The 23,753-nt window shown below is 48.4% G+C and overlaps 1 protein-coding gene across 2 annotated transcripts in view; it reads left to right on the plus strand.

Moving 5' to 3' along the window:
* Positions 1–23,753, plus strand: part of RARG (retinoic acid receptor gamma) — a 132,849-nt gene that overhangs the window by 51,809 nt on the left and 57,287 nt on the right. The gene's annotated exons all lie outside the window — the stretch shown is intronic.

Below are 23,753 nucleotides of genomic sequence, written 5' to 3' on the forward strand. Positions count from 1 at the left end.
GGAGGAAAAGGGCTCAGTCCAGAGCAAAAGTGAGAAGGAGGTTATTGTTTTGTTTTGTGCTTGTACTTGTACCTGTTCTTCTTATTTATTTTGTGTGTGTGTTTTTGTCGTGTACTTTTATGCTGCGAACCTCCCTAAGACCTATGGATGAAGGGCAGTATACAAATTTTAATAAGCATAAGCATAAGGAAAGCTATTGTAAGGCTGAAAGAGACAACACCTGTAGATGCATTACACCCTCAGGGTTTTACAGAAGTGTCTAGACAATAACTGAACCTGGTGGCAAAGGATTTGTGCGGCTGGACTCCTGTCTTGGGCTGCTTCTCCTGCATAATACTGCATTTAGGGTTAGGTGCTGTATAGATTAGCAGAACTCACAGGGTGGTTCTTCTTCACAGGTTCTACACAAGAGATAAGCATCCTTAGCCTAATTTCAAAAAGTATTCTGCAAGGAAGCCGTTCAAAGAGTGATCTTGACAAAGAGTGATCTGTCTGTCCCTTGGCTGCTGACCATAACTGTCAACTTTTCCCTTTTCTTGCAAGGAATCCAATTCGGAATAAGGGAATTAATAATAATAATAATAATAATAATAATAATAATAATAATAATAATAATTTATAACCTGTCCTCCCCAGCCAAAGCCGGGCTCAGAGCATCTAACAACAGTAAAATAATACAGCATTCTAAAATCAATTCATTATAAAATCAGTTCAAATCAAATTAATGGCAACCATTGGGCTAGAGTTCTGTGAAGATTACCAAAGGAGGGGGTCAGGCTGTGCCTTAGCCAAAGGCCTGGTGGAACAGCTCTGTCTTGCAGGCCCTGCAGAAAGATGTCAAGTCCCGCAGGGCCCTAGTCTCTTGTGACAGAGCGTTCCACCAGATTGGAGCCACAGCCGAAAAATTCCCCTTGAAAAAAAGGGAAACATTGACAGCTATGCTGCCGACAGGTAAAAGTGAGAAAAAGGGGGTGGCAGGATGAGAAAAGGGAGTGATCTTTCTCAGTTGCCACCTCTTGCCCTGCTTTCTTCTGGCTTCGTCCCTGACTATGCCAGGCAGCACATACCCCCAAAGGAATGCAGCCCTCAAGAGAAAAAAGTTTGCCCACTTTGTGTCTGTACTCGAAAGGGCAATTCTTATGAGTTGACATTTGGACAGGTATTTCCACAGGGCAAATCAGTGCTGTGTGAGTGATCTGGCATACGTTGAGATGGTGATCGGCCTCACCTTAAAAAATGTGGCTTGAGCAAGGTGGAGAGCCCATGATCTGAATCTGAACATGTTGGCTAAGCTGTTGACTAACTCTTTGAATTGTGCCTGGAAACTAACTGGCGCAGGTATTATGTGGTCATGGCTGCCCACGTTGATAGAAGGAGCATTGCACCATTTTTTAAACTAGCGGGACAATCTTCAAGGGCAGTCCCATGCAAAGCATATTGTAGTACATTAGTCCAGAATTTACCAAACGGTGATGAGTTGCCAAGTTCCTGGTAAACTATCAGAAAGCACGATTTAAATATGACCAGGTCTTGCTTCCAGCATGGAAGCTCTGTCGATACAGGTGTGCATAGCAATATTGTTGTATCAAAATGGCAAAGCCTCTTCACAGTCCATTACAGCCTAGTAAGAAAATCATATCAGCCAAAAGATATGCAATTCTTATATGCCTTTTGGTGCGGTGCTGAGTGCAGCTAGCTAAGAACCAAGCCTTGTCTCTTGCCTGAATAGCGACTGTCTGTCAATTGATATGCCTATCACACCATCACTGGGCACCCAAAGCTAGAGTGGATTTTAGGCATATGTAAAGTCAAAGACTCTGAGCTCAGAATTATCACCAGATTGGAGGGTGGGGATACTGAACCCTGAGCTTAGAACACATAGCAATTCACGCAGCCATTTTAAAAATGGAACTACTGCCACACAGTGGCTTTCACAAGGCCATTTGGTTATGTCGAAACAGAAAGCCACCCTCCCATGCTGTTTTGCCATGATGTCAAAAAACAAGCAGTTTCCAGGACACAGTAATTTTACGAGTCCATGTGTGTGTGTGGAAAAGCATTCCACCTCGTGGATATTTAGGGAGGGAGAGAATTCACAGTGGGTGGAGAGACATGGCCCACACAGCAATCTTGGCTAGGAGCTTGACTTTTCAGGGAGCTATTTTGGGACGGATCCCACCCTGGGGAGGGCATCTGGCCTCTACTTTTTAGGGGACCTTGCGTCACCCTCGAGGAGCTGCTTTCCCCCAGTCTCACTGGAGGGGGCTCCAGGGGAAAACCTTAACTGTGGAGGTGCTCAGAGAAACCCTTTTCTTTCTGTGTGTGCGTGTCCCTTGTGTACACTGTGCCTCAATTTCACCGGGGCTTTTTTTGAACAGGGGTGTTAGGGGTGTTGTGCCCAGGGCTTGCTGGGTGTGGGTCTTAACTGGCTCCTGCCGGGTTCTGTGCTTCTGCTCCCCATACTTTGGGGCATGTTCCGACCGCTCTGCCCTTTCCCGCCCCAGGGTGTGCCCGGGCTCCGTGCCAGACCTCCAGGCTCGGCTCCTCCCGCCTGCCAATGCAAGGATTGGAGCCCTACATGCTTTCTCGCGTGCGGGTTCCAGCACGCCAAAGCAGCGTCCCCACGCTGCAGGGCTGTCAGTCATTCATGCCTCCAGTTCACTGAATGCTTCTGTGCTTCAGAGCTGTGCGTATGTAAGCCTGCCTGTGCCTTTGTCTCAACAGCACTACCTTGGAGGAAGGGATGTGCCCAGGAAGCATGGTGCCCTTGTCCTGGACTCCGCTAAGCCCTTTCATTTTGACCTAGGCAGCCCCAGGTTATGCTCTTTGATTACTTGGCGTCTTCTGTTGCTTTAGCTCTGCCAACTGCAGCCCCCAAGCTCCTGCTTCCAACCTGTCTGCATGTTGTTTGTCCACCAGGGGGCACCCTCTGCGTTCACGTGACTTGCGTCACATCTAATTCAATTGCACTTCACTGAGGTGCCGGGATCATAGAATCATAGAATCATAGAGTTGGAAGAGACCACAAGGGCCATCGAGTCCAACCCAGGAAACACCATCAGAGCACTCCGGACATATGGTTGTCAAGCCTCTGCTTAAAGACCTCCAAAGAAGGAGACTCCACCACACTCCTTGGCAGCAAATTCCACTGTCGAACAGCTCTTACTGTCAGGAAGTTCTTCCTAATGTTTAGGTGGAATCTTCTTTCTTGTAGTTTGGAGCCATTGCTCCGTGTCCGCTTCTCTGGAGCAGCAGAAAACAACCTTTCTCCCTCCTCTATGTGACATCCTTTTATATATTTGAACATGGCTATCATGTCACCCCTTAACCTCCTCTTCTCCAGGCTAAACATGCCCAGCTCCCTTAGCCGTTCCTCATAAGACATCCTTTCCAGGCCTTTGACCATTTTGGTTGCCCTCCTCTGGACACGTTCCAGTTTGTCAGTGTCCTTCTTGAACTGTGGTGCCCAGAACTGGACACAGTATTCCAGGTGAGGTCTGACCAGAGCAGAATACAGTGGCACTATTACTTCCCTTGATCTAGATGCAATACTCCTATTGATGCAGCCCAGAATTGCATTGGCTTTTTTAGCTGCCGCGTCACACTGTTGGCTCATGTCAAGTTTGTGGTCAACCAAGACTCCTAGATCCTTTTCACATGTACTGCTCTCAAGCCAGGTGTCTTCTGAAATTGTGTTTTATTATCGGTGTCGATCGCATGGAGTTTTTCTGCGGCGCCCAAGGCATACCTTGGCTTTGTTTTCAAATCTGCTCTTAGCTGGAATGCAAAAACCTGAACTGACTGCAGTGTGCATTTTAATTTCTCTTCCAAATTCCCTCCTTCATTAACAGCGTTCACATATCACATGCACACACATGTCACAGCCGGGGATCAAATGTGCTGTTCATTGTCACCCTGACACTGAATTCTTTCTTTCATCCTTTTAATTTCTAACCTGCCTTTCTGAAATCTAAGGCAGGGAAACTTACAATCCAATAAATTAAAAAGTGCCGGTGCCACTTAGCAACCTAAAACCAGCAGGAAGATCAACATTAGCATAGCTCTTCAGAAAAGGTGGTACATTCCTTTTTTTCAAGCCTATAGATTGTTTTAGTATTTAGCAGCACCTTTTGTGGAGGGAGTGCCACAGTTGTGCTAACAATTAGAAGGCACTGCATCTTCAACTTCTCAGCTTAACATCAGAAGGAGATGGCACAAAGCTGGCAGGGTCTCTTACCAATCTATAAAGGTAGGGAATAACATAGGGGAAGAAGGTGTTCCTTTAACATTGGCAAGGCCCAGGGACTTTAAGGGTTAAAGCTAGCATCTTGAATCGGGCTCAAGACAAATGAGAAATGAATGGAGATCTTTCACTGCTCTGGAATATTGTTCCACCTGCAGCTTGTTGTTGTTGTTGTTTAGTTGTTTAGTCGTGTCCGACTCTTCGTGACCCCCTGGACCAGAGCACGCCAGGCACTCCTGTCTTCCACCGCCTCCCGCAGTTTGGTCAAACTCATGTTGGTAGCTTCAAGAACACGGTCCCACCATCTTGTCCTCTGTCGTCCCCTTCTCCTTGTGCCCTCCATCTTTCCCAACATCAGGGTCTTTTCCAGGGACTCTTCTCATGAGGTGGCCAAAGTATTGGAGCCTCAGCTTCAGGATCTGTCCTTCCAGTGAGCACTCAGGGCTGATTTCCTTCAGAATGGATAGGTTTGATATTCTTGCAGTCCATGGGACTCTCAAGAGTCTCCTCCAGCACCATAATTCAAAAGCATCAATTCTGCAGCTAGCCTCAGATAATCAAGGCTGCATTCTGTGCCAATCTATGGTCCTGGATCACCTTCAGGAGAAACCCCCTAAACAGACCAATACAGTGACCTGAAAAATATAAGTTGTCAGGGAGAACTGAACTCTGGTAGAGTCAGCTTCCTTCTCTACTCCAAATCCCCAGGATGATGATACACTGCAGTTTGGTGGTGGTAATTAGTAACCGTGGTTCGAGTTCACTTTCACTCGTTTGATACCTGCTGGAGAAGTCCTCATGTAACAAATCTGTTGCTTCCCAATGAAGGTGGCAGACTTCTTCAGGCAAGTCTTTGCAAATACCATATTTTTCGCCCTATAGGACGCACTTTTCCCCCTCCAAAAATGAAGGGGAAATGTGTGTGCGTCCTATGGGGCGAATGCAGGCTTTCGCTGAAGCCTGGAGAGCGAGAGGGGTCGGTGCACACAAACCCCTCTCGCTCTCCAGGCTTCGCGGACCTCTCCGCAAGTGGCGGGAGCGCTCCCGCTGCTTGCGGAGAGTTGCCTGCATGCCGAAGCCTGCGCGCGCTGAGCTCAGTGCGTCCAGGCTTCGCGGACCTCTCCGCAAGCGGCGGGAGCCAGCCCTGGGCTCCCACGGCTTGCAGAGAGCTGCCTGTTTGGGGACTGGGGTCGGGGGAAGCTCGGGCCTCCCCCGCCCCAGCCCTGCGCCTGGGGGGTGCGCCTTATGGGACGGTGCGCCTTATGGGACGGTGCGTCCTATAGGGCGAAAAATACGGTACCTGTTTGCATAAAAGCAGTGAAATACTTATCATTAAAATAGATATGTGGTGGTGGTGGCGGCGGAGGCAGCAGCAGGGTAGAGGGGTTGTATTATAAGGACACACCTTACATTTGTGTTTGCTTTCTACGTGGTGAGGTTCAGAAAGCATCTGCATATAGGGTTGTTTTTCTGCTTTTTTGTGGGTGGATTCATGAGAGTGAGCGACTCTGAATCTCTCTCTCTTTCCCTGTGCCATAGTGAAGCAGTGCATATATATCTGGAAGACCCAGAGCAGAGTTCAGACAGATCTCAGGAAAGTTCAAAGGAGCTGGTAGTCTATAGCAGGACTACTGCAATGCACTCTATGTGGGGCTACCTTTGAAGGTGACCCGGAAACTGCAATTAATCCAGAATGCGGCAGCTAGACTGGTGACTGGGAGCGGCCACCGAGACCATATAACACCGGTCTTGAAAGACCTACATTGGCTCCCAGTACATTTCCGAGCACAATTCGAAGTGTTGGTGCTGGCCTTTAAAGCCCTAAATGGCCTCGGTCCAGTATACCTGAAGGAGCGTCTCCACCCCCATCGTTCAGCCCGGACACTGAGATCCAGCGCCAAGGGCCTTCTGGCGGTTCCCTCATTGCGAGAATTGAGGTTACAGGGAACCAGACAGAGGGCCTTCTCGGTAGTGGCGCCCACCCTGTGGAACACCCTCCCTTCAGATGTGAAGGAAATAAGCAGCTATCCTATCTTTAAAAGAAATCTGAAGACAGCCCTGTTTAGGGAAGTTTTTAATATTTAATGCTGTATTGTTTTTAACACTTGATTGGGAGCCACCCAGAGTGGCTGGGGAAACTCAATCAGATGGGCGGGGTATAAATAATATATTATTATTATTATTATTATTATTATTATTATAGCAGGAGTGCTGGAATGTATGGCAATCCAAATGTTGCTGGGTTCGAGTTTCCATCAGCCCCAGCCAGCAAGGACAGTGGACAAGGAGAGTGGGAGAAAAATTTGTTGTTGTTTAGTCATTTAGTTGTGTCCGACTCTTCGTGACTCCATGGACCAGAGCACGCCAGGCACTCCTGTCTTCCACTGCCTCCCGCAGTTTGGTCAAACTCATGCTGGTAACTTCAAGAACACTGTCCAACCATCTCGTCCTCTGTCGTCCCCTTCTCCTTGTGCCCTCCATCTTTCCCAACACCAGGGTCTTTTCCAGGGAGTCTTCTCTTCTCATGAGGTGGCCAAAGTATTGGAGCCTCAGCTTCAGGATCTGTCCTTCCAGTGAGCACTCAGGGCTGATTTCCTTCAGAATATGTAGGTTTGATCTTCTTGCAGTCCATGGGACTCTCAAGAGTCTCCTCCAGCACCAGGGAGCAACATACGGAAGCCCAAAGTTTCCCCACCCCTTGCTGAAAGTGAGAAAAAGGATAATGGGGTTGTGGGAGTGGATGACATAGGCAGCTCGTGTTTTACAAGGATGCCGGTAAGAAGGCAAAACCCTTAAATGTCATTGCCTCTTCGGTCAGGGAAATTCATGAATGAGTAACCATGATGGTTCCTCTTCCTCCTAATCAGGGAAGATCCATTCAGGAAACAGGAATGCATTCCTAACTAACCATCAGAGCAGTTCGGCTGGGAAGGTTTTACTTGAACCTGTTCTTGAAAAGCTCTGACAGGTTTTAGGCTGAGGTCTTAGGGTGGGGTCATTTAAACGGTTCGTTTGGGTTCTGCCAAAGCTATATACAGTGCACAGTGCTTTGCGCTGCGTTATAGCCTTGTCCCTCTAGTGGATGCCTGTGGAACAACTTTGTTGCTTCTGCACTATCCAAAAGCTGTGATTCTGTCTGATGCAGTATCTCTCAGGTGACCCGAAGCAAAAGAGGATGGTGCCTTGTAACTTCAGCAGCGGTATAAAAACAAACAAAGATGGAGGGAGAGGAGCGGTGTTTTTCAAGCCTTCATGTCAGGCTGCACCTGCCAAAAATCTTTCTCCTGTGTACCCCTTTTAAGAGTCCCTGTCCATTTCTTACACCCAGGCACCCTGAGTGTATTGACCTGGTGGAAATGACCCAATGCAAGCATATTTCTGCAGTCTGCACAAAGTGCTCGTCTGTTTGGCTTTCTTTCCACCTGGCTCCTGAAAATCTTTGCATATAAAAATGTAATGGAACATTAAACATTTAAAAAACTTCCCTACACAGGGCTGCCTTCAGATGTCTTCTAAAGGTTGTATCTCCTTGGCTCGTTTAACTTTGTACCCACCAACATTTCTCTGATGAAAGCAGGGGTGTCCTGCCATACCCTCCAACGTCTCTCTGATGAGGGACGTCCTAAGGAAAAGCGGGACATATCAAATCAGAAACTGGGATGGCTTCTGTAAATCTGGGACTTAGAGGGGCACTTAGACGGTCTGGGAATTGATTTGAAATGCAACTCTGCTTCCACCCTCAGGACTCATCCTAGTGCCTCTGAGCATATGGAAAGTGCCTCCCCACTGTCGCTGACTAATCATGGCCAGGCTTCGCATATCTGGAACAGGAAGGGAATATTCCAGGGCGAGAGAGATTAAGGCCTTCCAGGCCAGTTTGAGCCCCAGTAAATCGGCTGCTAGGACCGAAGCACTGCACTCGTATCCCTGACTTCTCATCTAACAGCCGTCTGAGGCCCAGGACCATGCTGGCTCCTGGAGCTGTTAAGCCCTTTTAGTGGCCGGGCCCCCGTTACGAGCCTGCTTTGAGGCCTGCTTTGGCCTGCACTGCCTGAAATGAATTGGGACTCCCTCCTGGCCAGCTGAATGAGCTGGCAGGGCGGCTGGAAATAATTATTTCATCTGGAAAGAGAGCGAGAGCAAGCAAGGCCCAGGCAGAAGGGAGCAGTGCTGTCAGTTTCTCTCCCCACTCCGCTCCCGCCCATATCTCTCTCTCTCTCTCTCTCTCTCTCTCTCTCTCTCTCTCTCACACACACACACACACACACACCTCACACCTCTCACTCTTGGTTGGCTCCCCCCCCCTTCTGAAAGTCTGGAGATCCCGTCCCAAAACATCTTTGCTCCTCCCACGCTGCAGCCAGAAGTAGGGGAAGAGTGCTGGATTATAGGTCAGTTGAGATCAAAAAACGAGAATGGGAAGACTGTTGCTTTGTTTCCTGGACACAACGCACATCCTTTGCCATTTTCCTCCCTGCTGCAGAAGCCCAGACCTCCTACCCATTCGGGTTTGTTTTCCTCAAACAGAAGGATCTAGAGTTGCGGAGCCTAGCTCTCTCAACCTGCCTGCTCTTCAGGGTTTGCACAGATGTTCTGTTTGTCTGTTTTCTTTGGAGCAACGGGCGCAACATTCTCCTTATAGCCATACAACATGTTAGCCTGTCTTTCATTTTGTTGTTGTTTAGTCGTTTAGTCATGTCCGTCTCTTCGTGACCCCCTGGACCAGAGCACGCCAGGCACTCATGTCTTCCACTGCCTCCCACAGCTTGGTCAAACTCATGCTGGTAGCTTTGAGAACACTGTCCAACCATCTCGTCCTCTGTTGTCCCCTTCTCCTTGTGCCCTCCATCTTTCCCAACATCAGGGTCTTTTCCAGGGAGTCTTCTCTTCTCATGAGGTGGCCAAAGTATTGGAGCCTCAGCTTCAGGATCTGTCCTTCCAGTGAGCACTCAGGGCTGGATGGATCAGTTTGATCTTCTTGCAGTCCATGGGACTCTCAAGAGTCTCCTCCAGCACCATAATTCAAAAGCATCAATTCTTCAGCGATCAGCCTTCTTTATGGTCCAGCTCTCGCTTCCATACATCACTACTGGGAAAACTGTAGCTTTTACTATACGGACCTTTGTTGGCAAAGTGATGTCTCTGCTTTTTAAGATGCTGTCTAGGTTTGTCATTGCTTTTCTCCCAAGAAGCAGGTGTCTTTTAATTTCATGGCTGCTGTCACCATCTGCAGTGATCATGGAGCCCAAGAAAGTAAAATCTCTCACTGCCTCCATTTCTTCCCCTTCTATTTACAAAGCACCCTAAGGAGGGAGCTCTTTGCAGTGGAGCAGCAGTGTGTGTTTGTTGGTGGGGGGAGAGAAATGGGTGTTTTTCACCCTTCCCAAGTTCCCCTTAGACCTGTGTTTGCAAGGTGAACATGGTTCTAGAACACTGGTGGGCTAAAAGCAGGGGAGGAGGATGACAAGTGTCATGAGAAAAGTCACTGGCTGGGGAAAGGTTAAGTACCATTCCCCATGCCCCTTCCCTTCTACAATGCATCTCTTCCCAAGAGTGCTTCGCAATGAGGAAGGGACTGTTGGGCTTATGATGTGCTGCTCTACTTGGCCATTAGTATTATGCTGGTGTTTGTGTCCAATTCTACAGTTGAAGCCCAAAATCCCCATAAATGGAGGGGTGATGAAAACACCTGTTCACTTCCTTATAAATAAGAGAGGGTAAGGAATAGGTGTCTGTTGCAGTGCTGAAGTGGGATGCACACATTTAAATGATAAGCAAATTGCAAAGAAAAACGTTTTTGCAAGTGGCAGGAAATTCGTGCAAGAGAAGTCTAATTTCATGCTTAGTCTGGTTAATAAAGGTCTGTATTAGAGCTCATCTGGTAATGTAGGAACATGCTTGCTCTGGAAAGAACGGACACAAATTAAAAGCAAACTGGGTTACGGGGTGAGGACATGCATGTCTTGCCATTAATGATGACACAGGCACTAGCCAGTAGCTGCTTTCGTCAGTCATGCAGCCATCTGGCACACAGCAATCTCAGTGGCAGTGAAGGGGCTAGCTGTGTGAGGAAGAAGGCTCACATTTAATCAGCAGCCGTTTAATCAAATTTCCTTCTAAAATGCTAGAAGAATGAGACCTCGCCACAACAGAAGCATCACTCAGAGGGAAGATATCCTTATCTCTTGCAACAAAACGGTTCCAAATGTGGTACTGTTTCTCCAAAGGAAAAGCCTTTACAAAGTCTTATTAAGCTGTTTTTGCTGGGCTTCTTTGTACTGTACTGGATGATGCCAGCCGTGGTCTGTGTTGAACCTGCCTAGGTTCAGGTTTCAGGAAAGCAAAAGCAACATACACCAACATCTGTTATGGCAAGCCGTCAGTGGGGCATGGTGTCATCAATATGCTGATAACACCATAGTTCTCTTTCTCCAAAACATCTGAATCAGAAGAAGCAGTCTTGGTTCTAAACCAGCGCCTTAATGCAGTAGTTGGCAGGATGAGGGCCAACAAAGTGATATTTCATCCTGGTAAGATAGAGGCTTTGTAGGTGACCAGTTCCCAGGTCCAGGAGTTAAAGAATTCACTGGTTCTGAATGGGCTTTTCCTGCACTGCAGATAGTGCCTACGTAATGTTTGGTGCAGTACTTCCTTCCCCTGCTGTTGGGCAAACTTCACTGTGTTCCTTCCCCATTTCGTCTTCCCCAGTCCACCAAGATGAGCAGACAACCTTGTAGCAGCTGTCCATTGGAACTGGCCTTGACTCTCCTGGCTGGGAGACGCTCATGGGGGAGGCCAAGTTTACAGCAGCTTCTGAGAGTGCTGCATGCCCCTTATCTCCATCCCTGTTTAATATTGTTCCTCCTCCTCCGCACAAGGCAGCTACTGGTGCTAAAGAGATGGGGGAGCTGGCCAACTATACTCCTCTCCCCCACAGGGCAGCATCCTTTGGTGGACAAGCAGGAAACAAGAGTGAAGACAGGACTCTCCAGGGCGGCTCTGTTTGAAAAAGTTCTTTATTGTGTACCTAGTTTTGCTTAGGCTAATCCTCAATCCCTTTGCATCCATCCCTCCTAGCTTTCCCATTATGATGGGTTGGCCTGCAGTATCATGAACCTCGCAGCTGCCAAAAGCTGAGCGGGGTACAAGACAAAACTAGGGACTTTTTCCTGGATGGCTGGTTTGTAGGAGAAAAGGAAAAGGGACAGTTGTTGCTAATTTCTTGTGCAGGAGCCATATGTTTTCTTCCAAGGAAACCTCTCTGGGGTTTTGTGGGGTGGGGTGGAGAGTATGCATTTTCCCAGCAGTGTGGTTTGTGGCAAATGCTGGTCCTACTCAGAGTAGACCTGTTGAAATCCATAGACATGATTCACTTGGCTCCATTAATTTGGGTGGATCTGTTCTGCATAGAATTGGCACGGGATACTACTACCCAGTGGGCCAAGGTTAGGGGCTTGTTGTGGAACAGTGTCCTTTTCGGAGGGGCTAGTGTCCACGGATCCTGCATTTTGGCAGGAAGCCGGGTGGGCGAATGGGATCTAGAAAGCAAATTAGCTGTCACCCCGTCCCCCTGCTCTGTGCTTCCCCCTCATATTCTAGCTCTTGAATTCTGAATGTTTCAGTGTGTTTATGGCATCAATTTGGCTGGAATGCAGGAAGGTGCCTGAGGCTGTTCCCGTCTCCTCTGATGGCTCCAGAGAGAATCTGGCAATATGCTTCCCCCCCCCTCCTGCCCCTCTGCCCCCCCAACACCTCCTTCCTCTCCTTCCTTTTGCACCCCCAGATTGTGTGAGCAGGGTTCAGAGCAACCCAGAAAGAGTAAAGCCTGCCCTCTCAACACAGGAACCCAATGGGATCCACGTTTTCCTTTAATACAGTTGGTAGAACCTGTGGACCTCCCAAAGTGGTTGGACTCTAACCCCCATCAGCCCCAGCCACCATGGCCAATGGTAAAAGATGATGGGAGTTGTAGTCCGCCAACATCTGGAGGGCCCGAGCTTCCCCCTTCCCCGTTTTATTTCCCTCCACACCTGTGGTCATTCATTGCGTGTAGGAAGCCTGCTGGAAATCCATACCCTATACAGTGGTACCTCGGGTTACATACGCTTCAGGTTACATACGCTTCAGGTTACATACGCCTCAGGTTACAGACTCTATTAACCCAGAAATAGTACCTTGGGTTAAGAACTTTGCTTCAGGATGAGAAAAGAAATCGTGTGGTGGCGGCAGTGGGAGGCCCCATTAGCTAAAGTGGTGCTTCAAGTTAAGAACGGACCTCCAGAACGAATTAAGTATTTAACCCGAGGTACCACTGTACTTTTCTGTGGAAGATGCGTAGCTGTAGGGAATAATTAATAAAGAGCAGGCATTCTGCACATGCATCTAGAACCTAGGACTTGCCGATCAGAAGGTCAGCGGTTCAAATCCCCGCGACGGGGTGAGCTCCCATTGCTCGGTCCCTGCTCCTGCCAACCTAGCAGTTAGAAAGCACCTCAAAGTGCAAGTAGATAAATAGGTACCGCTCTGGCGGGAGGGTAAACAGCGTTTCCGTGTACTGCTCTGGTTCGCTAGAAGCGGCTTATTCATGCTGGCCACATGGCCTGAAAGCTGTACGCTGGCTCCCTCGGCCAATAAAGCGAGATGAGCGCTGCAACCCCAGAGTTGGTCACGACTGGACCTAATGGTCAGGGGTCCCTTTACCTTTACCTTTACCACTGTACTTTTCTGTGGAAGATGCGTAGCTGTAGGGAATAATTAATAAAGAGCAGGCGTTCTGCACATGCATCTAGGACCTTCATTCTAGCTGCATTGAAAGACTGGCTAGTTCATGATGTGGGTTTAAGACCCAATGACAGCTGTCAAAAGTGATTTGTGGGCCTGGGTGGTGAGCATTCACTCCTTCCTGAATTGAACAGGTGGGTCAGTTGGAGGCTAGCAAGGTAATGGTTTGACCAAAGGACTCTCTTGGTTCATTCCAGTTTCTGTATATGATTTGACAATGTTGAAGACTGCATTTTGTTCTGTTGTGGCAACAGGTGAAGAAATAATAACTGGGAAGAGTGCGTAAGCAAAATGACCTCCTCCTGCTGCTTCTCCTCCTGACTAGATGAGACCGTGCTTCCAAGTCTATCAAGTGACACTGAGCCTCAACAGATGTCTCACTTTCCCAAATTAATACCTGTATGTGAACCAGGTACATAAACCTAGCTTGAGGCCACCAGGCTCTCTTGGGTGGAAACCAACCTGGAGGACAGGTAGATAAGATGCCAGGAGGTATAAGGTAAAGGTACCCCTGCCCGTACGGGCCAGTCTTGACAGACTCTGGGGTTGTGCACCCATCTCACTTAAGAGGCCAGGGGCCAGCGCTGTCCGGAGACACTTCCGGGTCACGTGGCCAGTGTGACAAAGCTGCATCTGGCGAGCCAGAGCCGCACACGGAAACGCCGTTTACCTTCCCGCTGGTAAGCGGTCCCTATTTATCTACTTGCACCCGGAGGTGCTTTCGAACTGCTAGGTTGGCAGGCGCTGGGACCGAGCAGCGGGAGCGCACCCCGCCGCAGGGATTCGAACCGCCGACCTTTCAATCGGCAAGTCCTAGGCGCTGAGGCTTTAACCCACAGCGCCACCTGCGTCCCACACCAGGAGGTATACCTGCTTGTAAAACAGGAGTGGCCTTGTCTGGAAGAAAATAATTCAAAGAATGAGACTGACCTTCTTCAGCAGGAGATGCCAGCGTACAAATTCATTTGTGTTGTTAGGACTGCAAGCTTTTGATCACGTTAATCAACTCCTGCTGATATCAGCGAGGCTTACTTCATCTATGGTTTCGGAAGAACACTGCTTCCAACCATGTAAGCAGAGCATACCCACCATGGTTAATAGCCACTGATAGTGTCTGCCTCCATGAATTTGCCTAATCTTTCAAAGCCATCCAAGTCTGTCGCCATTATTGCCTCCAGTGGGAATGAGTTCTATAGTTTAGCGATGTGCTGTGTGAACAAGTACTTTCTTTTTGTCTTTCCTGCACCCTCCAATGCTCAGCTTCACTGGATGTCCACGAGTTCTAGCATTACGCAGGAGGAAAAAAAATTCTCTAACCACTTTGTGCATGCCATGACTTCTACTCTCTATTACTTCTGCCATGTCACCTCTTCTTCATCTTTTGCTTCAGCAAAGTTACTGCACCAGCTGCTTCCAGGTCACAGCTGTGGCATGCTTCGGTTCATGAGAACAGATGATAGAGCCTGAGACTCTGAATCTCAGGGTTGTGGGTTTGAACCCCACGTTGGGCAGATGTTTTCTGCATTTCAGGGGGTTGGATTAGATGACCCTCGGGTCCCTTCCAATTCTATGATTCTATAAACCAAAAAGCCCCAAATGCTGCGACCTTTCCTCATAGAGGAGCTGCTCTATCCCCCTGACCACGAATACAGAAATGAATCTGCATGTGGTTATATGTGATGGTGAAAAAGTTTGGGAAGCAGATTAATAGAGACAAACATGGTGTGGCACGACATGGGAGACATATGTATGGGGTCTTCTGCTGTTTAAAAAAATGCTTATATCAGCTGTGTGAAGGGCAATTTGAACTGAGACCGTGGTTCTGGAAGAGAAGGTTTAAGACTTGATAAACACATCCACACCATTTTCCCAATTAAAATTAATTGGCACCAATGGGAGCGTTCTTCCAAAAGCAAACAACAGGCACAGGACAGGGACCGTAATCGTGTATGGGAGGGTGAAGGGTTAACAGCCTTCTTACCCTCCATCAGGGTCCCAGTTTGGATCGGGGCCTCTGCACCTGCTCTGTACTCTTAATAGCATGTGGCTGGGTCACATCAAAAGCCCGTGTAGCCAAACATCACAAGTTGCCAACAAGAAGCTTGTAAGCTGAACAGCACTCTCATCACTTGTGATTCCCAGTAAGCAGTATTCAGTATTGTCTCTGACAGAGGAGGCAGAACATAGTGATCATAGTGATCTAAAGGTAAAGGTAAAGGTACCCCTGCCCGTACGGGCCAGTCTTGACAGACTCTGGGGTTGTGCGCCCATCTCACTTAAGAGGCCAGGGGCCAGCGCTGTCCGGAGACACTTCCGGGTCACGTGGCCAGCGTGACATCGCTGCTCTGGCGAGCCAGAGCCGCACACGGAAACGCCGTTTACCTTCCCGCTGGTAAGCGGTCCCTATTTATCTACTTGCACCCGGAGGTGCTTTCGAACTGCTAGGTTGGCAGGCGCTGGGACCGAGCAGCGGGAGCGCACCCCGCCGCAGGGATTCGAACCGCCGACCTTTCGATCGGCAAGTCCTAGGCACTGAGGCTTTAACCCACAGCGCCACCTGCGTCCCGATCATAGTGATCTAATCCTCCTTTAAAGCCATTCACACAGACAACTGTAAATTCTTGCACACACACTTTTTTTAGTTTTCTGGTTTTGTGCAAATCTGAGAGACCAAAAGGAATGTGGATGCATGTGGGTGTTGTTATGAGAAATGAAAGTATTAATTTAAGGAAGTAGTGAGCATGGCAAGTGGAGTAGCAGAAAGTAGGTTGACCCACCCACTCTGAAACACTCTGTGATCCTGAGTGGAGTGGTCTGCAGCCCATTTCTCCTAATCAGGTTGTCCCTGTGTTGCATAAACCCAAATTTGCAGGGGGAAAACATGTTCATAGAATCATAGAATTGTAGAGTTGGAAGGGACCCTGAGGGTCATCTAGTGTTTGAGGGTTATGCCACGTGGACTATGCAAATTAGATGTGAACACAAACAACAAGATGTAAACAAGCCCTGAGTGGTACACCAGGCAGGGTTGGAAAAGGTAAGGTGTGGGTAGTTGACTGGAAACAGTCTGGTGATGCAAGCATTGCGTGTTTTTGTGGGGAGCTTTTGTGCACCAGCTTGCCCATGTAAAGTTTTCTGAATGCTGCTGTCCAGTGTAAATAATTGGGCCACCCCTAGTCTTGGTTGGTGGTGCTGTGGGTTAAACCACAGAGCCTAGGACTTGCCGATCAGAAGGTCGGCGGTTCGAATCCCCGCGACGGGGTGTACTCCCATCGCTCAGTCCCTGTTCCTGCCAACCTAGCAGTTCGAAAGCACGTCAAAGTGCAAGTAGATAAATAGGTACCGCTCCGGCGGGAAGGTAAACAGCGTTTCTGTGCGCTGCTCTGGTTCACCAGAAGCAGCTTAGTCATGCTGGCCACATGACCCGGAAGCTGTACGCTGGCTCCCTCGGCCAATAAAGCGAGATGAGCGCCGCAACCCCAGAGTCGGCCACAACTGGACCTGATGGTCAGGGGTCCCTTTATCTTTACCTTTACCGTTTTTCCTCCACTAGGCACAGAGAGGAAAGCCAGAGAACAGCTCCTTAAAGCCAGCAAGTGTGTCGACTGCCACCAGGTGTCGATGCCAGTGACTTTGCCATGCCCAAACCCATAGTCCCACAGCCCCAGCCAGCGGAGGAAGCTGTCAACATTGCTGCAACAGGAAACAGTCGTCAGCCTCTCCTCTGGTGGGAACTGAAGACTTGTTGTGCCCAGGATCAGTTCCCACAGCTGGAACTTCCTGGCGTCACTTAATGGGGTTCGCGCAATCTTTTTCGTTAGAAAGATGTGCCGGATCTAGGGTCGGACTAGAAGTTCTGAAAGATCGGAAGATCTTCTTCCAGTCTTCTCTTCCCCTCCACATCAACCCCAAGCATAATTTGTTCCTAGGCAAGGGAGAGAGGTGAATAGGCTCAATGATTTTACATTAACAGCCTAAACCTAAAGCCTAAGAAAAACTATTTGCATTTCAAGGCTGCTGATTTCAATGGGATTAGGTGTGCTGAACTCTGCAGTGTGGGGGACTGTAAATGAGCAAACAGTTTGTGGGGACTCAGCTGCTTTCGTGGGTCAGATGGGATGACTCAGCAAATACATTTTGAAATACCAACTTCAAAAGAAATTGTCGTTTCTCTGGAACCCTGAAATTATACTTCCATTCTCTCACACATGCATACATACAAACACACACACACTTAGCTTTTTGAGACTGTCAAAAGTTCACACCAAAAAAGTTTTAAGGTCTAATTCTCAAGGAAGGAAGGAAGGAAGGAAGGAAGGAAGGAAGGAAGGAAGGAGGGCAAGAAGGAAGGAGGGCAGTACTGTGCCAGCCATTCTCCTGGCTGTCAAACGTCAGTAGATAGGTACAAATTCGATACTAATCTGTCCTGCCTTGGCATTGGAGGCCTGCAAGGGTGGGTTGAAGCCTGTTGTGATCAGGCTCAAACTGAATAAATAGACAGAAGGAAACCAGCAACTGGATAACTGGAAGGAGAACTCATGAAGGGCAGCGATAGAAAGACAGTAACTCCAGTTTACATACAGTGCCAGGTTTGAACTGAGTCATCTGCAATAAAATCATAGGTGAGGAGCCTGTGGCCCTCCGAATATTGCTGGACCACAACTCCCATCATCCCTGATCATTGGCAATGCTGACTGAGGCTGATGGCAGCTGGAGACCAACAACACTTGGAGTGACAGGTTAGCTACCTCTGAGTTAAAGGATCTCAGGTAATAGGGCCACTTGGAGGCCTGGAAGGACCTCTCTGTCCAAGGATAGGGAAAGCCACTACCTGAGTGGACAACACTGGACCCAATGGACCACTGACTTGACTCTGTTTAAGACAGCTCTTGCGTATTCACTTGTAATGAAACAGGCTATTGCCGCAATAACCAAACTAATTTATCAGATGCTTCTGTTGGGTGCTGGGCAAGAGGCCATGGGTGTAGCCGGGGGGGGGGCAGGGGCCCCCTAAATCAAATAAATACAAAACACTTAACTAAAAGTAGAAATTGTAGGAAGATTTTGACAGGTTTTTTTCTGAGCAGTTGGAGTCAAAAGAAAGTAATTTTAAACAACTGTTGTTGAGACATTTTGTTCCGAATCTGCTAGACAGAGGATAGCGACAGGTGGGTGTCCTCCCCTCGACCCAACATAAATTCTGGCTACACCCATGCAAGAGATTGAACATGGCAAGAGGCTTATTCTGAAGACCAAGCAATGCCAAGGAAGATTTGGTCTTCTGGATGGGCTTGGACTTGCAGGCAAATTTTAAAAGAACAGAGAAACGTCTCTGAAAAAACGAGCAAGGACGCTGCAAGGTTGATGAGGACCGTGTACGTTGGGAACAAGAGAAAAATGCTCCCCCCTCTGACACACTCTTCTCTGCCCTCCTCATGTTAGCAGCAGGGCTGCCTGGCTGTGTGGGGACAATGGGGGAGAGCAAGTGAGGGAATGTCTGCACACATGCTGCTCCTGCGCAGCACAGCCCCAGAGCCAGAGCCCGTGCAGAGATGCTTCTGGTTTGAATTAGCAGGCAAGCAGGTCAGGCTAATTGGGACCTTTCAGATCCCGCCAGTGCAAGCTAGAGGGATGCAGGAAAGAATCCCTTGTGGCCAGAGTCCCAGTCAGGCAAAAGAAAGCCACAAGGCAGGGGGGAAAGGGGGGAGCAGAGTCATGTATCTGTACAGGCTTGGGGAGTTTTCGGGAAGAGCAGCAAGGGAGGGACAAGAAGCAGCCCCCACCTATATAAGGCAGAAGCTATCAGTGTTTGCGTTCAGAAAGTGATTAGTTAGTACCGGTTTGCACCCTTTAACCATAAGCTACCACCATAAGGGTGGCTGTACACAGTAGGTTTTTGTTTTTAAATCTAGTGTAGGCACTGGAAGCATAGGATCAGAAAAGGATTGGATTATTTAATCCAGGATAAAAAAGGAGCATTTGTGAATGCTGATTTGCAGCCTTGGTGAGGGGAGGGAGAGGGAGGGGGAATTGAACTGTAGGGCTGCTTGAAAAGAGAGGAGACTGTGGTTTAGGATGGTGGATTTATCACAAGCCTAGAAGTTAGTTACAGAAATCCTATGGGGTAAGAAACAAGGAGTAAGACTTTCTTTCTCTCTCCCCGCCCCCCCAAGCCTCCACTTGATCTGCGCCTGGCAGGGTAAGGGGCTAGGCCACTGTTTTATGGGTGCCCATCCTTGGGCAAATCCAAGGGATTCTTTCACTGGCTTGTGGCACCGTGTGGTTTGCGAGTTAAATCCGCCTTTCCATTCTGCCAGAACTTTTGCTTTGAGGTTATTGTGGGGCTGCATTGATTCCTTCTCCCAACCCTCTGAGCTCTGGAAATCTTCTGTCTGTTGCCACCCCCACAAACTGGCACAGATCATCAAGGGGGTGGGTGGCAGTGGTGGCGGGATGGGGATGGGCGGGGGGGGGGGTAAAATCTGCTTGTGAAAGAATTCTCTGGCCACTTAATACATTTAAACACATGCAGATCAGAAGCTGTTTGCTGATTCGGCAAAGTTTTAAAACAAAACAGTTAAACAAAACAAAACAAAAAATCCTGTTTTTCGGTTAGGGTTAAAAAGCAGCATCAAAAATACCGGTTCAGAAGTGACTGGTTGCCCCCCTAGTGATGGGGAGATGGGGGTCTGTGGGGCTGAGGTGGTTGCTGTTTGCAAGGCTTTTTTAATTTCTTTTCTGGAAACTGTGGGGCACCGGGAGGCTGTGGAAAAACTGAGCAGAAGGAAGGAGAGGGAACAAGGGCCTGGTTTGGCTGCTGTGCTGCAGGCTGCGGAGGGAAGGACTGCCATGGAGCCGGGTCATGCGGAGGTTACTGCACCCAAAGGGGGTTCTTGCAGAGTTCATGCCGCTGGCTCGCTTGACGCTCGCTCGGCCTTCGCGCTGGAAGGAAAGGGAGAGGCTTCAGGGGGTGGGGGAATGGAGAAGAGCGGGGTGGAACAGCCTGGCCTGGCCAGCTACTGGCAAGGAGCCTAGCCCAACCAGTGGAGAGGGAGCCGGGCCTAGCTTGCGAGGGGGGAAGCCCGGTTTAACCAGCAAGAAAACCTAATGTTGCTTTGCCCCCAGCAGGTGAAGGGGGCAGGAATTAAGTTTGGCTCAGCTCTGGTGGGCCAGTTTTTTTTTTGGGGGGGGGGGGGAGATGGGGATAGCTGAGCCAGGGCTAAAAAAAGGGGGGGTGTCAAAAAGTAGGCCATCTCCAACTCAGCTAGCAAGTATGTTTGTGTTGGCTCACTTAGTGGAAGCTGGGGACAGGGCAGAGAGGAGGGGTTTTTTAAAAGAGTATTTTGTGCTGTGTGAGTGTGTGTGCGAAAGAGAGGGGGAGAGAAAAGGACATTCCATCTGTTGGGGAGAATCCAGGCACCATGTCATCATCATCATCATCATTATTATTATTATTATTATTATTATTATTATTATTATTATTATTTTACCACTATGTCATTTTTGGAGCATCTGAGCCATTGTCAGAGTGAAGAAGAAGTTTGCATAACTTCACCTGTTTTCGTTCTATTGAAAGGCTGGCCGGCACTAATAATAATAATAATAATAATAGTAATAATAATGCCATTTTTCATACAGAATGTTATTGGCAAGCAGGTAAAAAATGCAGTGAGAAATGAGAGTGTAACAAACAAAAATAAAATGAGGGGAGGGAGAAACTGGGTGACTACTGCGAGTGCAAACCCACAACTATTGCATTAAGAAGAAAAAGGCATACTCTCCAACATTTCTCCAATGAAAATAGGGACATCACAACTACAACTACAACTACAACTACAACTACAACTACAACTACAACTACAACTACAACTACAACTACAACTGTTACTACTACTACTTTATTATTTTTACCCTGCCCATCTGACTGCGGTGCCCCAGCCACTCTAGGTGGCCTCCAACATATATAAAAACCTAAACTTTAAAAAACTTGTTTTAAAAACTTCCCTATACAGGGCTGCCTTCAGATGTCTTGCAAAGGTTATATAGTTAGTTATCTCCTTAGCTTGGGGGTCGGATAACTCCATACCCTCCAACATTGCTCTAATGAAAATAGGGATGTCCTAAGTGAGATGAGCGCTGCAGCCCCAGAGTCGTTCGCGACTGGACTTAACTGTCAGGGGTCCTTTACCTTTACCTTTAAGGAAAAGCAGAACATTCCAGGATCAAATCAGAAACCGGAACAGCTTCTGTAAATCTGGGACTTTCCCTGGAAAATAGGGACACTTGGGGGGGGGGTCTGAAAAGTTGAGTCAATCTGGTTTTCAATAAAGCTTCTCCACATATTTATCTGTAGAGCAGGGGATTTAGTGGGCTGTGCAGTCAAGCTGACATAGGAGAAAATCTTAACACCGTGTTGAACAAAAGTGCTCTGTTTTTGATGAGCCCGTAAGGAGTCTCCGTTTGTGAGTCAGGTGTTTCGACAGTGCAGTGCCCCATACTTTTGCTAGCTGTTCTTCTCTGGAAGGAGGTGAGCTGAATTTCCAAAGGGAAGCCACTGACATTCTGGCTGTGCAGGCTGGCTGTTATCAGAGCATGTTATGAGCCATGGTCTCTGGCACTGCCATGAATGCAGCTGCTGGATAAAAAGCGGATTCTGCTCCTGGAGGGTGGGGTGGAGTTCCACATAAGTCCTAGTGACTGACTAAGACAGAAGACACCCACATTCCTGTTCCTTGAAAGAAAGAAAAAATAGATTGGGGAGCGGGGACTTGTTGTGGCCTGAGGGAAGCATTCACTTGTGGGCAGCCTTCCACATGCCAGTGGTGGGCAAACCCACAAATGTAAAGTGTGAGCTAAAGTGAGAGTGTGTTTCTGCACACTCTCAAATGCCCACTCTCTAGCCTCCATCCTCGGGGCGCAGGTGGCGCTGTGGGTTAAACCACAGAGCCTAGGACTTGCTGATCAGAAGGTCAGCGGCCGTTCGAATCCCCGCGATGGGGTGAGCTCCCGTTACTTGGTCCCTGCTCCTGCCAAGCTAGCAGTTCGAAAGCACGTCAAAGTGCAAGTAGATAAATAGGTTCCGCTCCAGCGGGAAGGTAAACAGCATTTCTGTGCGCTGCTCTGGTTTGCCAGAAGCGTCTTAGTCATGCTGGCCACATGACCCGGAAGCTGTACGCCGGCTCCCTTGGCCAATAAAGCGAGATGAGCGCCGCAACCCCAGAGTCGGTCACAACTGGACCTAATGGTCAGGGGTCCCTTTACCTTTACCTTATTCTCCATCCAGGCAAGGAAGTAGCTTCATCAGAGCAAAAACACCCCAAAGAGGGTGAAAAGCAAAGCCAGTGAAGGGTGTGGCCATTGAGGGGGCCTGGGGAAAGTTCCAGGGGGTGTCAGATAGAGAGGACTGAGGGGCTGCCTTTGGTCCCCAGGGTTGAGGTCCCCCACACTTAGTCTAGACCCATTTTCGGAGATGAGCTGCCTTGCCAAACACACGTGGTATGGCTCGCTACTTGTGCAAAATCATAGCTCAGTCAGTAGAGCACGAGACTCTTAATCTCAAGGTTGTGGGTTCGAGCCCCACATTGGCCAAAAGAGTCTTGCATTGCAGAGAGTTTGACTTAGATGAACCTCATGGTCCCTTCCAACTTGTATGGTTAATATTCTATTAAAAGGCTTCATGGATGGATTGGATAGAGGAAACTCGAGCGGCAAAAATGACAAGGAGGCATGTAGCATCTTAAAGATGAACACGTCCTATTATGGCACAAACTTTTGTGGAGCAGAGTCAACAGGTGGGGCTTTGCTGGACCCGTTTCTTGCACTGTTGCTACTCTGCTTTGAGGGCACTGGGAACAGGATCAGTTCCCCCACCCAACAAAATGTGATAGTTGACTTAGGCCTGTCGACTCTGACCCGGTCCAACTGGTAGCCAGTCTGTCCATCAGTGACGTGGGATTACCGTGGTTTCTCAGAATAATGTTCTGCATTCCTCATCCCTGTCACTGATTTGGCAGAACTTGGATTTTGGCTGGAAGAGCAATTTGCTTGCAAAGCAGATGGTCAGGGATGCATCCTCTGGTGGCCGCAGTTGTGGTTTGGGGATTGAGGGATGTTGGTGAGGAGGCATTAAGATGAAGGTATGCAGCTTGGGAGTGTGTGTGCAAGAGAGAGAATTTAAGTCAACACTTGTGAGAGAGGCATGCTCTGAAAAGGTGTTGGTTTCTTGTGCTTGTTTATATAATAATAATAATAATAATTTTTTATTTATACCCCGCCCTCCCCAGCCAAGGCCGGGCTCAGAGCGGCTTACAAACAGTAATAAAAACAAGAAGAATGATTACAACTTAAAAACAAAAATAAAATACAACATTAAAATAATGGAACATTAAAATATTAAAATGTAGCCTCATCGCAGGAGGAGAAGGAAAAGAAAAGAGAGAGAGAGAGAGAGGGAGGGAGGGAATCAAATTGGCTCCAAGCCAAAGGCCAGGCGGAACAATTCTGTCTTACAGGCCCTGCGGAAAGAAATCAGATCCTGCAGGTGCCTGGGAGCCAGAGTTGAAAAGGCCCTGGCTCTGGTTGAAGCCAATCTAACTTCCTTAGGGCCTGGAACCACTAGGGTGTTGCTATTTATGGACCTTGAGGCTCTCTGTGGGGCATACCGGGAGAGGCGGTCCCGTAGGTACGAGGGTCCTAGGCCGTGAAGGGCTTTAAAGGTCAAAAGCAGCAC

The sequence above is a fragment of the Podarcis cretensis genome (assembly GCF_951804945.1).
Source record: "Podarcis cretensis genome assembly, chromosome: 2".
In the NCBI taxonomy this organism is placed as follows: domain Eukaryota; kingdom Metazoa; phylum Chordata; class Lepidosauria; order Squamata; family Lacertidae; genus Podarcis; species Podarcis cretensis.